The 15,271-nt window shown below is 52.7% G+C and overlaps 1 pseudogene; it reads right to left on the bottom strand.

Annotated features, from left to right (window-relative positions):
* Positions 1-79: 79 nt before the first annotated feature.
* On the bottom strand, positions 80-1,894 carry LOC146829035 (uncharacterized; annotated as a pseudogene).
* Positions 1,895-15,271: the final 13,377 nt, after the last annotated feature.

Below are 15,271 nucleotides of genomic sequence, written 5' to 3'. Positions count from 1 at the left end.
TTATTATTGTTTGCTTTCTTAATTGGTGCATGGAATATAGACAGTCTATGTACAGTGTATATGAGGTTAAAATACATCTTTACAAGTCGAATTTATTGTAGTACACCATACAATATGTTTTCAGTGAATCTTTGGTCATTCGCGCTCTCTCTTTCCTATCCATGTACACTTTTATTTGGGAAAAGGCCCTCTCGACATTGGCACTTGAGACTGGCAACGCCAAAACAGACAGTACACAATTTGCCAACTCTGGCCACTAACGTAGCTTTCCATGCCAGTATTGATGCACCTCAAGGTTGACATTCTCTGGGCTAGGTTCTGCGACATATGCGTTGAACTGGGTGCATATGCCCTCCGAGGTGTTAAAGCAGTCAAAAATGAAGCTGTACTTCGCAAAATCTGGGGAAAATTTCCCTTTACGGAAGGGATCTAACACTTGCGCAGAGTACCAAAGTGAGGCTTCATTGGCTTCAAACGCCATGGTTGGTGAAGGGACATTTCTATGCATCATAGCTAGCCATTTCTCATGCATTGTGAAATAAAATTTCCTGAATTGGTCCTCAACACTTCTCTGCTTACCAAGTGGCAAGCATTCTAACAGGGAACATGTTGCAGTGCCAAAGTCACTAAAAGTGTCGCCTAGCCTACTCTCGAGGAGATGTTTGACATCTACACCAATGATGCTGAACACTTGGTAGACCAGGGTGTTTTCTGACTCTAGTTTTTTGATTATGTCCACTACAGCAGTCATATTTTCTTGTAGGAATCTAAGAATGCAGTACAATGTACTTTTTTTTACATCGCTATCAATATGCACCCGAAGATCCTCACATTTCTTGCCTTTTGCATCATCACTAAGCAAAAAATCAGTAAACGGTCGCCACATAGATAAAATTGCATTCACGGCCTCTAGGACTGAGAACCACCGACTAAATGACACAGTTGGGATTACTTTTTCTTTGCTGCCACACAAAACACAAAATGAGAAATATTTGCGTTTTAGTTCCCGCGCATACCGAAACAGTGCACCTGAATGGACTACAAAATCAATAGCATTCTTCATTAGCTCAGAAGATTGGAGAGCTGCTTTAAGCATACCATCTAGCAAATGGCATGGGTCTCTTACAGGGAAACACTTCAGCTCAGGTATTGCTTTTGAAAGGTCATCACATAACTTTTTCATATACGTAGCGGAATCGCTGCAAATACAAACAATGTCACTCCAATCTTTGTTAAACTTTGTCAGAACTCTCTGCAGCAGCATTCCAAGTGACACTGCGTTGCATGTTTCCAGTACATCTAGATCTGCCATGATGGTACGTCTGTACCATCCATTTTTTGCATCACAAAATGTGATTAGAACTGCCACTGCTGGGTCGCCACGCATCTCTGGGGTTTCATCAAGGGTAACAGAGATCTTTACATCACCCTGGAGTAACTCTGAAATATGTTCGATATCTGCAAGGAACACCTCTGGTAGGTATTTGTCATACATTTGTGTTGCTCTTGGTAATGTTTTGCATGCTGGTGCACGCTTGCGGAACAGATTCCCAATGGGTCCATCGGCTTGGTGTAAGCTGGTTCCAGATTGCACTAGGGCACGTACAAATTCATGTGCCACATCCATTTCTTCCTCACGTTTTCTTTTGAAGCGTGTCATTGTCTCAGCAAGAGACATCTGGCATAGGCTGTCGCTATTAGGTGGCTCTTTCAATTTCAAGTGGGTCTTGGTGACAAGATGCTCAGCAATTCGGCTTGCAGTCTTCCCAGTTACTATTGGGACAGTCACTCTGCAAAACCTGAAAATTAACATCTTTTGCCCACGCACTTCTTCAACCATGAAATCTTTGTTTTCCAGAACATAATCTTCTGCCGTCTTTATTCTGCGGGGCATGTTGTTCTGCGCAAACTAGATAATAAAAGAAACACTTAGAAACCGGTTGTGTACTGTTGAAAAAATAATGAAGCCACTAAACAGGCTGCCAACCAATTGGTGAAATTGACGAACACATATTTGAGGCATAGCATAGCATAAGAATCCATTTTATCTTTAAAGCCTGATGACACCAAACAAAAAGTCTACCCAGCCACCCTAATGAGACTCTCAGTCCAAATGCGTATCAACGATAGGCACAATGTGGCTCAGAATCCTCGCTCTGGGAGTCTCTCCCTTGTCCTCTTGGCCTTGAATTGACTAAGGATTGGAAAGTCTTGTAAATGTGTTTGTTCCAATAGCTGACCTTGAAGCAAAACCTTCAGCCATCAGGCCTCTAACAGGAACATTCACGAAAACTGGTAATTTGCAGTTTCTAAGTACTTTTGATTGAAAACATTAAAAATCTGTATCCCTGGTACCCTAAATGCTTTTTACCCATCATGCTTTTAGAAAGAATTCGGTTCTGGATGTATGCACATTAGCTAACCTCCAGCTTGCCTAAAAGTGATTAAAACTTTGTGGTCGAAAGCCCTTAGGCCAAATTCACGCGTTAAAAAAGTCCAAATAAATGCGATGTATATACAGATGCAGGTCAGGTAACCTATTGCCAGGAGAATGTTCAGCTTAATGAAAGGGGAATGTTGAATCCATGTGTACAGTATGAAACATTCATATACAGTTCAACAGTAATAAGGACCAGGGCGTAAATATACTTACATAGCTCCCAGATGCGCAACTACAGTCAAATTTCGGGGGGCGGGGGGGAATTCTTCCAGCAATCGGCAGAATGGAGATGCAGGGGCTCTAAGAAGGGGGGAAAAACAAAAAGGTATTTTTGCAAAACCCAAAAGACTTTTCCTACGGATTACATGTTCTAACCTTTACTACAGAAAAGCTGCAACCACTATGTAATGAATTTACATGGAGATGTTATTGATAAACACGCACGCACAAAAAAACATACTATTTAGAGGCTTTACTGGCGCCTCTGTAGCTATGGTTAAATCTACCTTTGCATAGCAGAGGCACAACTAGAGCCAAATTTCAGGGGGGGGGGGGTGGGTAAGAAAACATTTCGGGGGGGGGGCTGAATCTTTTAAGCCATAGTTGTAAATAACATTCTGGCGGCCTGAGGAGCAGGGTGCCGCTCCACCCACCCACACACACACTTGTCAGTGCTGCTAGAAACATGGGTTCCCTTTTTGTTGCGCAAACTACTGAAGCATCACCCGGGGCCTTCCATGGGTTATGCAGGCTTCATCCAGAGCCCAGCCCTGGCAGCCTCACTTGGAGCTCTGATGACCACACCAGAGGCCCGCACTGATGCTACGTCATAGCATAGGTTTCCCATCTGCAGGGTACAATAACATACATGCCAGCATTTCAGAAAAGCAAAGTGGGAAATTAAAAAAAAAAATAATAATAATCGGGAGAATGGGGCCTTCAATCGGGTTTCTGTCATGTATGGACTTTGGAAGTGCATGCTGCTGCAGGATCGGACATTTGAAAGCAACTTCACGTGTTTTTTTATCACCTTTCAGAGGCATGGAGCGCAATGGCAGGCAGAGAAAGAGAGGGATGCGAGAGTTTGAACTGGCCTGGCAGGTTGCGGTCAGTGCATACACCCCCCCCCTCTCCCCCGTCAGCCCGGGCTGAATTAGCTTCAGGCACACACACAGCCGCCGCCCCCCCCGCCCCCAGTACTTCACAGACCATTCGCTTGTTAATAAGGCTTAGTTGTTTTTTCACCTCTTCTAGACCTCAGGGCCGGCTTTAGGGCGGTGCGACCGGTGCCACCGAACCGGGTGCTGGCTTCCTGGGGGCACCGTGTTTGAAAGTTTATTAAGCTTTTGAACCTGCTGCAGTGTTTCTTTCCCCCGGCAATTACCAGACTTCACATAAATGGAAAGAAAACTCGTGTGATTAATTATCTTCCTGGACAGAGCTCGGTGTTTTGTAAAGTTGAGGTTTTGACTTAGGTGAAGTTAGTGCAGAGGATTAATATGCCTGCTGCAAACAACGTGTACCAAGTAGATTACAGAGTGCATATGATGTAAACAGATCAGCAGATCATTGCTTTCAAAACAGACTTGCAACACATATTTTATCCACGCAGAGTGTCAGTGTTGTATGCTGTGTTGCAGGCATGGCTTTGCTATTATACTTTTTCAAGGGTCCTCACATCCGCCAAGGGCTAGGGGTAGCAATGCTAAGATGAGAGTGAGTGGACCAGACCAGCTGAAGCGAGGGGAGAGGATGTGGCCTAAGGACTAGAGTGGCCGATCTCGAAGCTGGGGAACCGGTTCGAGTCTGCAACGGCAGGCAGCTGCTGCAGGGAGGGCAGCTGCAGTAGGCAAGGAGGGCAGCAGGCAGGAGCAGAAGACCGGGCAAGGCAGGCAGCACCCAGCCAGGGCACCGGTGAGGCTTTACTCTCTTCCCTGCTGCTCCGGTCAGGATGTGCCTGCTCTCCACCGCCTGCCCCCGAAGTGACCCAGGAGCGCCCACCCCACGGATCGGGACTGCTGGAGCCCGGGATGCGTCGCCTGTCAATTGGAGGATGGCCGCTCGCCTCTAGGCGCCTTCCATCTATGCGCACTGCCCGCTTCTAGGCGCCTGCCTTCCATCCATACGCATTGCAGCGCGTGTTTGGGGGAGGCTGGTGCCCCACGCGCCCCCTCTCTCTGCCCGTGCCCCTCCTCCCACGCTCCAGGCGCTTCTGCTCCGCCGCACGGAGTGACCCCTGCCCCGGAGGCTGGTGCCCCACGCGCCCCCTCTCTCTGCCCGTGCCCCTCCTCCCACGATCCAGGCGCTTCTGCTCCGCCGCACGGAGGGACCCCTGCCCCGGAGGCGGGCACCGTCGGTGGGAGCTGCAGGGGCTCTTAAGGGGTGAAATAACAGCGAGGCCTCATTAACTTGCAAATGGTCTTTTAAAGACCTGTGGAGTGCCCTGTTGCGGCTGTATGTGCGACGGGGGGGGCCTTTGAGTCCAATGGGTGGTGCGCCTGGCACAAGCCCACCTTCCGGTAGTGTTTAACAAGGGGTCATTTAATCTAAATTAAGAGAAAGCGTTTTTTTCATTTATATATATGTGGTTAAAATTGGGGAGCTCGCAAAATTGTAATACAATGGCAACATTTGCTCCCTAGCTACCAAATCTAGCCACCACGATCCGCTACACCACGCTGGCTAGTCTTACAAAACAACATGCGGGCACTTTCCACTTACCTGCTGGGCCTTGGAGCACTTGGAGCACTGGCGGTCGTCGTCTCGTCGTCGTTTCGTCGTCGGGGGGTCTGAAGTGCGCTGCGGTGTGGTGTGTGGGGCCAGACAAAGTCCGGACAGCATTTTCAATTGGACCTGGCCCCACCCACCAACCTTGCCAACCAATGTGTGTCCCCGAATTTAATGGGGGTGACACACGTTCCAAACTGCTTCTGTTCTGGGGCTTTGCATCTAACGCTGTGCTAACGCTTTGGCTCCATCAAGTGGCCAAGCGGTACAACAGCAATGAAAGTCAGTGACACTCGGTTTAAACCGAGTGCGCTGATTTTCATCCGGTAGGGTAGTGTCGGTTAGATTCGGTTTGAACCGAATTCCGGACAGCCTAGGCATGATGGAGGTAGTAATATCAAGCGACGCTCGCACGCTGACAGCAACATTCCATGTCACCGAAGGTGGAACTGGCACGCTAATAGGATGCCACACGGCAGAAGATCTGGAACTGGTGTTCTTTGCGAGGCAGGTGCATGAAAACCATGCGGAAGGCATCATGAATGAACTCCCTCAACTCTTCACAGGGTTAGGCAAGCTGAAGAACTTCCAGGTGAAACTGCATATTGACGACAGTGTCCAGCCGAGAGCGCTCCGACACCGACGGATATCGCTGCACATCCGCCCGCTCGTGGAGAAAGAGTTGCAGGCCCTGGAAGACATGGGAGTCATAGAGAAGGTATCGGGCCCCACACCGTGGGTGTCACGCCCTAAGTGGGATGGGTATTCCCAGACGTGGGACCCGTGCTCACTACGCCACTGGAGTCAAGCTATCCTGGCTGATGACGGCTGATAGCCAGAAACCGGTCCTAGGATGCTTGATTCCGGTCCAGGGAAGACATGGCTTGGCAGTTCGGGCTGGACTGTTCCCATGAGCCACAGGGTCAAGACTGATTTGCATATGGCCATGTCTAAACTGGGGTGGTGTAGTGGGCAAAAGAACGATGGATTTAACCCAGATCTCTTGACTGGGGGAGAATGTCTGCATTGTCAGCATTCCGTCCATCATTTGTTTGTTGTAACGCTTTTCGCCCTAAGTGGGATGGGTATTCCCAGACGTGGGACCCGTGCTCACTACGCCACTGGAGTCAAGCTATCCTGGCTGATGACGGCTGATAGCCAGAAACCGGTCCTAGGATGCTTGTTTCCGGTCCAGGGAAGACATGGCTTGGCAGTTCGGGCTGGACTGTTCCCATGAGCCACAGGGTCAAGACTGATTTGCATATGGCCATGTCTAAACTGGGGTGGTGTAGTGGGCAAAAGAACGATGGATTTAACCCAGATCTCTTGACTGGGGGAGAATGTCTGCATTGCCAGCATTCCGTCCATCATTTGTTTGTTGTAACGCTTTTCGCCCTAAGTGGGATGGGTATTCCCAGACGTGGGACCCGTGCTCACTACGCCACTGGAGTCAAGCTATCCTGGCTGATGACGGCTGATAGCCAGAAACCGGTCCTAGAATGCTTGATTCTGGTCCAGGGAAGACATGGGTTGGCAGTTCAGGCTGGACTGTTCCCATGTGGCACAGGGTCAAGACTGATTTGCATATGGCCATGTCTAAACTGGGGTGGTGTAGTGGGCAAAAGAACGATGGATTTAACCCAGATCTCTTGACTGGGGGAGAATGTCTGCATTGTCAGCATTCCGTCCATCATTTGTTTGTTGTAACGCTTTTCGCCCTAAGTGGGATGGGTATTCCCAGACGTGGGACCCGTGCTCACTACGCCACTGGAGTCAAGCTATCCTGGCTGATGACGGCTGATAGCCAGAAACCGGTCCTAGGATGCTTGATTCCGGTCCAGGGAAGACATGGCTTGGCAGTTCGGGCTGGACTGTTCCCATGAGCCACAGGGTCAAGACTGATTTGCATATCTAAACTGGGGTGGTGTAGTGGGCAAAAGAACGATGGATTTAACCCAGATCTCTTGACTGGGGGAGAATGTCTGCATTGTCAGCATTCCGTCCATCATTTGTTTGTTGTAACGCTTTTCGCCCTAAGTGGGATGGGTATTCCCAGACGTGCGACCCGTGCTCACTACGCCACTGGAGTCAAGCTATCCTGGCTGATGACGGCTGATAGCCAGAAACCGGTCCTAGAATGCTTGATTCTGGTCCAGGGAAGACATGGGTTGGCAGTTCGGGCTGGACTGTTCCCATGAGGCACAGGGTCAAGACTGATTTGCATATGGCCATGTCTAAACTGGGGTGGTGTAGTGGGCAAAAGAACGATGGATTTAACCCAGATCTCTTGACTGGGGGAGAATGTCTGCATTGTCAGCATTCCGTCCATCATTTGTTTGTTGTAACGCTTTTCGCCCTAAGTGGGATGGGTATTCCCAGACGTGGGACCCGTGCTCACTACGCCACTGGAGTCAAGCTATCCTGGCTGATGATGGCTGATAGCCAGAAACCGGTCCTAGGATGCTTGATTCCGGTCCAGGGAAGACATGGCTTGGCAGTTCGGGCTGGACTGTTCCTATGAGGCACAGGGTCAAGACTGATTTGCATATGGCCATGTCTAAACTGGGGTGGTGTAGTGGGCAAAAGAACGATGGATTTAACCCAGATCTCTTGACTGGGGGAGAATGTCTGCATTGTCAGCATTCCGTCCATCATTTGTTTGTTGTAACGCTTTTCGCCCTAAGTGGGATGGGTATTCCCAGACGTGGGACCCGTGCTCACTACGCCACTGGAGTCAAGCTATCCTGGCTGATAACGGCTGATAGCCAGAAATCGGTCCTAGGATGCTTGATTCCGGTCCAGGGAAGACATGGCTTGGCAGTTCGGGCTGGACTGTTCCCATGAGGAACAGGGTCAAGACTGATTTGCATATGGCCATGTCTAAACTGGGGTGGTGTAGTGGGCAAAAGAACGATGGATTTAACCCAGATCTCTTGACTGGGGGAGAATGTCTGCATTGTCAGCATTCCGTCCATCATTTGTTTGTTGTAACGCTTTTCGCCCTAAGTGGGATGGGTATTCCCAGACGTGGGACCCGTGCTCACTACGCCACTGGAGTCAAGCTATCCTGGCTGATGACGGCTGATAGCCAGAAACCGGTCCTAGGATGCTTGATTCCGGTCCAGGGAAGACATGGCTTGGCAGTTCGGGCTGGACTGTTCCCATGAGGCACAGGGTCAAGACTGATTTGCATATGGCCATGTCTAAACTGGGGTGGTGTAGTGGGCAAAAGAACGATGGATTTAACCCAGATCTCTTGACTGGGGGAGAATGTCTGCATTGTCAGCATTCCGTCCATCATTTGTTTGTTGTAACGCTTTTCACCCTAAGTGGGATGGGTATTCCCAGACGTGGGACCCGTGCTCACTACGCCACTGGAGTCAAGCTATCCTGGCTGATAACGGCTGATAGCCAGAAATCGGTCCTAGGATGCTTGATTCCGGTCCAGGGAAGACATGGCTTGGCAGTTCGGGCTGGACTGTTCCCATGAGGCACAGGGTCAAGACTGATTTGCATATGGCCATGTCTAAACTGGGGTGGTGTAGTGGGCAAAAGAACGATGGATTTAACCCAGATCTCTTGACTGGGGGAGAATGTCTGCATTGTCAGCATTCCGTCCATCATTTGTTTGTTGTAACGCTTTTCGCCCTAAGTGGGATGGGTATTCCCAGACGTGGGACCCGTGCTCACTACGCCACTGGAGTCAAGCTATCCTGGCTGATGACGGCTGATAGCCAGAAACCGGTCCTAGGATGCTTGATTCCGGTCCAGGGAAGACATGGCTTGGCAGTTCGGGCTGGACTGTTCCCATGAGGCACAGGGTCAAGACTGATTTGCATATGGCCATGTCTAAACTGGGGTGGTGTAGTGGGCAAAAGAACGATGGATTTAACCCAGATCTCTTGACTGGGGGAGAATGTCTGCATTGTCAGCATTCCGTCCATCATTTGTTTGTTGTAACGCTTTTCACCCTAAGTGGGATGGGTATTCCCAGACGGGGGACCCGTGCTCACTACGCCACTGGAGTCAAGCTATCCTGGCTGATGACGGCTGATAGCCAGAAACTGGTCCTAGGATGCTTGATTCCGGTCCAGGGAAGACATGGCTTGGCAGTTCGGGCTGGACTGTTCCCATGAGGCACAGGGTCAAGACTGATTTGCATATGGCCATGTCTAAACTGGGGTGGTGTAGTGGGCAAAAGAACGATGGATTTAACCCAGATCTCTTGACTGGGGGAGAATGTCTGCATTGTCAGCATTCCGTCCATCATTTGTTTGTTGTAACGCTTTTCACCCCTGGTGGTGACACCTAAGCCCAAGCAACCGGGAGCCATTCGTTTGTGTCTGGATATGCGACTCCCCAACCAAGCCATCCAAAGGGAGAGGCACGTGACCCCGACGATGGACGACATCGTAGCGGACTTAAACGGAGCACAGTGGTTTTCGAAACTAGACCTTAACTCGGGATACCACCAGCTCGAGTTAGCTCCGGAGAGCAGGTATATCACCACCTTCTCAACGCACGTGGGGTTGAGGAGGTACACCAGGCTCAGCTTCGGGGTGTCGTCCGCAGTAGAGGATTCCCAGAATGTGATCCAAGAAACCCTGTCTGGCCTCGTCGGAGTGATCAACCTGAGCGACGATATCCTAATATACTCCTAAAGCCTCGAGGAGCACCACGCCAGGCTAAGAGCCACCCTACAGCGACTGATGGACTGTGGCCTCACTCTACATCGGAAGAAGTGTGCGTTCTACCAAAGTTCCATCGACTTCTTCGGGTACGTGTTCTCCCGGGAGGGGCTCATGGTAGACCCTCGGAAGGCGGCGGCGATCCAAAATGCTACAGTACCGCAGAGCCCAACAGCGATAAGAAACTTCCTTGGCATGGCAACATATTGTGGCCGCTTCCTCCCGAATCTGGCCACGCTGTCGGAGCCGCTCAGGCAGCTAACGAAAACTGGGACGCCATGGGTCTGGACGCCATGAGAAGAAGCTGCGTTTCAAGGGGTCAAGAAGGTGCTGTTGGACCAAACGACAATGGCATACTTCCATCCTGGACGGAACACAGAACTGGTAGTAGGCGTCAGCCCCGTGGGGCTTGGTGCGGTACTTCTGCAAGAAGCGAGGCCGGGAGTCTATGGGCCAGTAATGTTCGCCAGTCGGGCGTTGACACCAACAGAAACACGCTATGCGCATATTGAACGTGAGGCCCTAGCCATTTGGTGGGCCTGTCAGCACTTTCACTTGTATCTGTTCGGCCATCCGTTTAGAGTTGTGCAAGCCTCTGCTGCCGTTGTTCAGCGGGTCCAGCCGGTTAGCACCACCCCGGATCGAGCGGTGGGCGGTCCAGCTGCGGGCATATTCATTCCAACTGGTCTTCCGCCCAGGGGCCAACAAGCCGGCGGATTTCCTGTCGAGGCACCCGCCACAAGAGGAAGTGGGAACACCATCGGATGACAGTCTAAGAACGGAAGCGTTTGTGCAGATGATCGAAGATGACGCATGCCCATTGGCGATCACCAAGAAACATCTGTGCGAAGCCACGGATCTGGACGCCACACTGCAGCGTGTCAAGGACGCTCTCGCCACAGGGTGCTGGCACAGGTTTCTGGACGGAGTGGCCAGCCTCATCGAAGAATAGCAGAACGCTCGGAGGCAGCTATGGAAGGTGCGTCACGAGCTCAGCGTGGGAGAGTCTGGCCTGGTGCTTCGGGGGCAGAACATCGTGGTCCCGCACAGCATGCTGAGACGCCTCATATCCATAGCCCATCAGGGTCACCAGGGAGCCGGGAAGACTAAGGCGAGGCTTAGGTCCAAGGTCTTGTTCCCAGGCATGGATCGATTAGTCGAGGAGGAGGTGCGGACCTGCCACTCGTGTGCCATAACCAGGAGCTGACCCGGTCCCCGCTCCGGTAATCACGGAGGAGCCGTGTAACACACCCTGGAGCAAAGTGAGCATTGACTTCGGCAGTTTTCCTGATGGACGGCATACGATGGTCATACTCATGCACCAAGTTTCCAGTAGTCGAACTAGTGTCATCCACTGCGTTCTCGCAGATACAGCCGGCCCTGGAGAAGATATTTGCAACCTTTGGGCTACCAGAAGAGATAAAATCAGACAACGGCCCGCCCTTCAAAGGGCAGGAATTCCAGGACTTCCTACAACGGAGGGCGGTCAAACACCGAAGAATTACACCTCAATGGCCCCAAGCCAACGGGGAAGTTGAGCGATTCATGAGAACACTCAATTGAGCGATGTGCATAGGGTTAGACCAGCATCAAGATCCTGAAACCTGCCACCATCAGTTCCTGTTTGCATACCGGCAGACGCCACATGCGACGACCGGGTGTGCTCCGGCTACCCTCTTGCTGAAGCGGCATCCTCGTGACCTCATCCCGGAGGAGGCTAACTGGGCGTCACCTGGGTTGGACTCAGAGAGAGCCCAGCTGCGGCACCAACAGACCAACGACAAGGCCACCCTATGCCGAGGGGCGAAGATCCCGAGCATCCAGGTGGGGTCAAGGGTGATTCTGAAAGACCGACACCCCAGCTGGAAGTTCCGCACGCCGTATGAGCCGGAAGAATGGACTGTCACTCAAGTGAAGGGAACAATGATCACAGCTCAGAGAGGGCGGCACACAGTCGTGAGGAATGTGTCGTGGTTTAGGGTGGCGCACAGCAGGCCGCCAAGGGTGCTGAGAGAAACTGAAGAAGAGGAAGACGACTATGTGCCTAACTTCACTGGTGGTCCCGAGGAGATCGCACTGAGTCCAGGTGCCAGTGCAGGGCCGAGACCGAGCCACGAAGCCGAGACCTCCAGGAGTCCAAATCACGAGGGAGACGTGGAGGGTTCCGGCCCGGAGAGGCCTCCCAGCGGCACCATGACAACCCACCAGGAACCACCATCCCGAAGCCAAAGGTACCAGCTGAGGCCGAACCCTGCCCCCAGTCAAAAATTGAAGGACTATGCCTTTCAAGTGGAAGGCATGATGAAGACGCCCATGGACGATGGGCTGGAGGTACCATGAGAACTGTGGACAATAGCATCGGTCGATGTTTAGTTCTCCAATTCTTTCTCTCTCTCTCTCTCTCTCTCTCTCTCTCTCTCTCTCTCTCTTTCTCTCTCTCCCCTCACACTCAATCCTTATCTTTGCTCCGTTCCTCGCTGGACTTGTGTCAGCTAAAGGTTTGGAAGGATGTAGAAGGCCACCCGGCCTCTACGCGAATAAGCATACGCACGCACCCCTTGTGACCGGGTTCGGTCCGAGCTATAAAATAAAGGGGCCAAGGTTGCACGTGACCTTACGGCCGGAGTATATGCCGGAGTAGTTGTGTCCTTACTGTGCTTCGAACTGTTAGGCCGCAAGTCCCGTCACAGCTCTATACACAAGTGTGCAAACTGTCAATCAATCAATCAATCAAGACATTTATATCGCGCACTACTCACCCGGAGGGGTCTCAAGGCGCTTGGGGGAGGGGGGTCTGCTACTGCTCGAACAGCCATGTCTTGAGCTGTTTCCTGAAAGCGAGGTGGTCCTGGGTCAGCCGAAGGTGGATAGGCAGAGAGTTCCATGTCTTGGCCGCCAGGTAGGAGAAGGATCTTCCTCCGGAGGTGGCTCTCTGGATGCGAGGGACGGCCGCGAGGGCGAGGCGCGCGGATCGTAGCTGGCGGGTGGGCGTGTAGAAGGTGAGGCGGTCGTTGAGGTATCCTGGGCCCAGGTCGTGGAGAGATTTGTGTGCGTGGGTGAGGAGCCTGAACGTGATCCTCTGTTGACAGGGAGCCAGTGCAGGTCTCTCAGGTGGCTCGAGATGTGGCTGCGTCGGGGGACGTCTAGGATGAGTCGGGTGGAGGCGTTCTGGATGCGCTGAAGTCTTTTCTGAAGCTTGGCTGTCATTCCGGCGTAGAGGGCGTTCCCGTAGTCTAGTCTGCTGGTGACGAGGGCCTGGGTGACCGTCTTCCTGGTCTCGGTCGGGATCCATCGGAAGATCTTGCGGAGCATGCGGAGGGTGTGGAAGCAGGATGAGGAGACGGCGTTGACTTGTCTGGTCACCGATAGGGAGGAGTCCAGGATGAAGCCCAGGTTGCGTGTGTGGTCCGTTGGTTTTGGTGCGGTGCCTAGGGCTGGGGGACACCAGGAGTCATCCCATGCGGAGGGAGATGGTCCAAGGATGAGGACTTCTGTCTTGTCTGTGTTAAGTTTCAGGCGGCTCATGTTCATCCACTCGGTGACATCTTTCATCCCTTCGTGTAGGTTGGTTCTGGCGGTGTCGGGGTCACTGGTGAGGGAGAGGATCAGCTGGGTGTCATCGGCGTAGGAGATGATGTTGAGGTTGTGTTGGCGTGCGATGGCCGCGAGGGGCTTCATGTAGACGTTGAAGAGGGTGGGGCTGAGCGACGGTCCTTGCGGGACGCCGCAGATGACTCCGGTGGCCTCAGATCGGAATGGAGGGAGGCGAACTCTCTGTGTTCTTCCGGCGAGGTACGAGGAGATCCATTCCAGAGCCTTTCCTTTGATACCGGTGGTGTTGAGGCGTTGGACTAGGGTACGGTGGCAGACTGTGTCGAATGCTGCGGAGAGGTCCAGGAGGATGAGGGCCGTTGTTTCCCCGTTGTCGAGCAGGGCTCGGATGTCGTCGGTGGCTGCGATGAGGGCGGTCTTGGTGCTGTGGTTGGCTCTGAAACCGGATTGCGATGGGTCGAGGGATCCGTTCGTCTCGAGGAATGCGGACAGTTGCTTGTTGACGATCTTCTCGACGACTTTGGCAGGGTAAGGAAGGAGCGAGATTGGGCGGAAGTTCTTGAGGTCGGTTGGGTTCGCTGTTGGTTTCTTCAGTAGTGCGCTGAGCTCGGCGTGCTTCCAGCTCTCTGGGAAGGTGGCTGTGTCGAAGGAGATGTTGATGATGTCACGGAGGTGGGGTGCGATGGTGGAGGCTGCCTTGTTGAAGACATGGTGGGGGCATGAGTCTGTCGGAGATCCGGAATGGATGGTGTTCATCATGCGGGCCGTGTCCTCGGGAGTCACCTTGGTCGAAGCCTGGAGAGGGGTGGCGGGGTGCGTAAGTTCCACCGATGGGTGCGGGGGTGGAGTGCCGAAGCTCACGTGGATGTCGGCAATCTTGCGGTGGAAGTACGAGGCGAGGGAGTCGCAGAGGTCCTGTGAAGGAGTGATGTTGTTGCTTCCGGAGCTGGGGTTGGAGAACTCCTTGACGATGTTGAAGACCTCCTTACTGTCGTGGGCGTTGTTGTCCAGTCGTTCCTTCAAGGATTTCTTCTTGGTGGTTCGGATGAGTTGGTGATGACTGCGGGTTGCGAGTTTGAGGGCGGTCATGTTGTCGGCGGTTCTGTTGAGGAGCCAGGCCTTCTTGAGGGTGCGGCAGTTCTTCTTGGAGTCCTTGAGTGCGTAGGTGAACCAGGGGTCCTTCTTGCTTCTGGACTTGGTGCTTGGTTTCTTCAGTGGGGCGAGGTCGTCGGCACAGGTGGTCAGCCACTGCGAGAGGTTGCGGGCTGCTGCGTTGGGGTCCGTTGTGTTGACAGGTGGGTTCTGGCTGAGGGAAGAGGTAGGCTGGTCGGCAGTGATCTTGCTCCAGGTCCTGTGGGGAACCTGCTTCGGGTGGTGGTGGACCGTGTTCTTCCTGAAGCTGAAGTGAACGCAGCTGTGGTCGGTCCAGTGAAGTCCGGTGGAGTGGTGGAAGGTGATGTGTTTGCTGGACGAGAAGATCGGGTCGAGCGTGTGGCCGGCGTAGTGCGTGGGGGTGTCGACCAGTTGCCTGAGTCCGAGGTTGGCGAGGTTGTCCAGCAGGGTGGTGGTGTTGCGGTCGCTGGTGTTCTCCAGGTGGAAGTTGAGGTCCCCTAGGAGGATGTAGTCGGTGGAGGGGAGGGCGTGCGGGCTGATGAAGTCCGTGATGTCATCGCAGAACTGTGTGCGCGGCCCCGGGGGTCTGTAGATGAGGGTGCCTCTGAGGGTAGTCTTTGGGTCGGTGTGGATCTGGAAGTGCAGGTACTCGGCGGCGTTGAATGCGTCGATGGAGTCAGTCGAGATGCGATTGGTGTCTTTGTGCACGATGGCGATTCCTCCTCCGGTCTGGTTGACGCGGTCCCACCTG

This window comes from Triturus cristatus, chromosome 5_2, assembly GCF_964204655.1.
Source record: "Triturus cristatus chromosome 5_2, aTriCri1.1, whole genome shotgun sequence".
NCBI classification, from domain to species: domain Eukaryota; kingdom Metazoa; phylum Chordata; class Amphibia; order Caudata; family Salamandridae; genus Triturus; species Triturus cristatus.
This window is presented reverse-complemented; position numbering and strand designations above follow the sequence as displayed.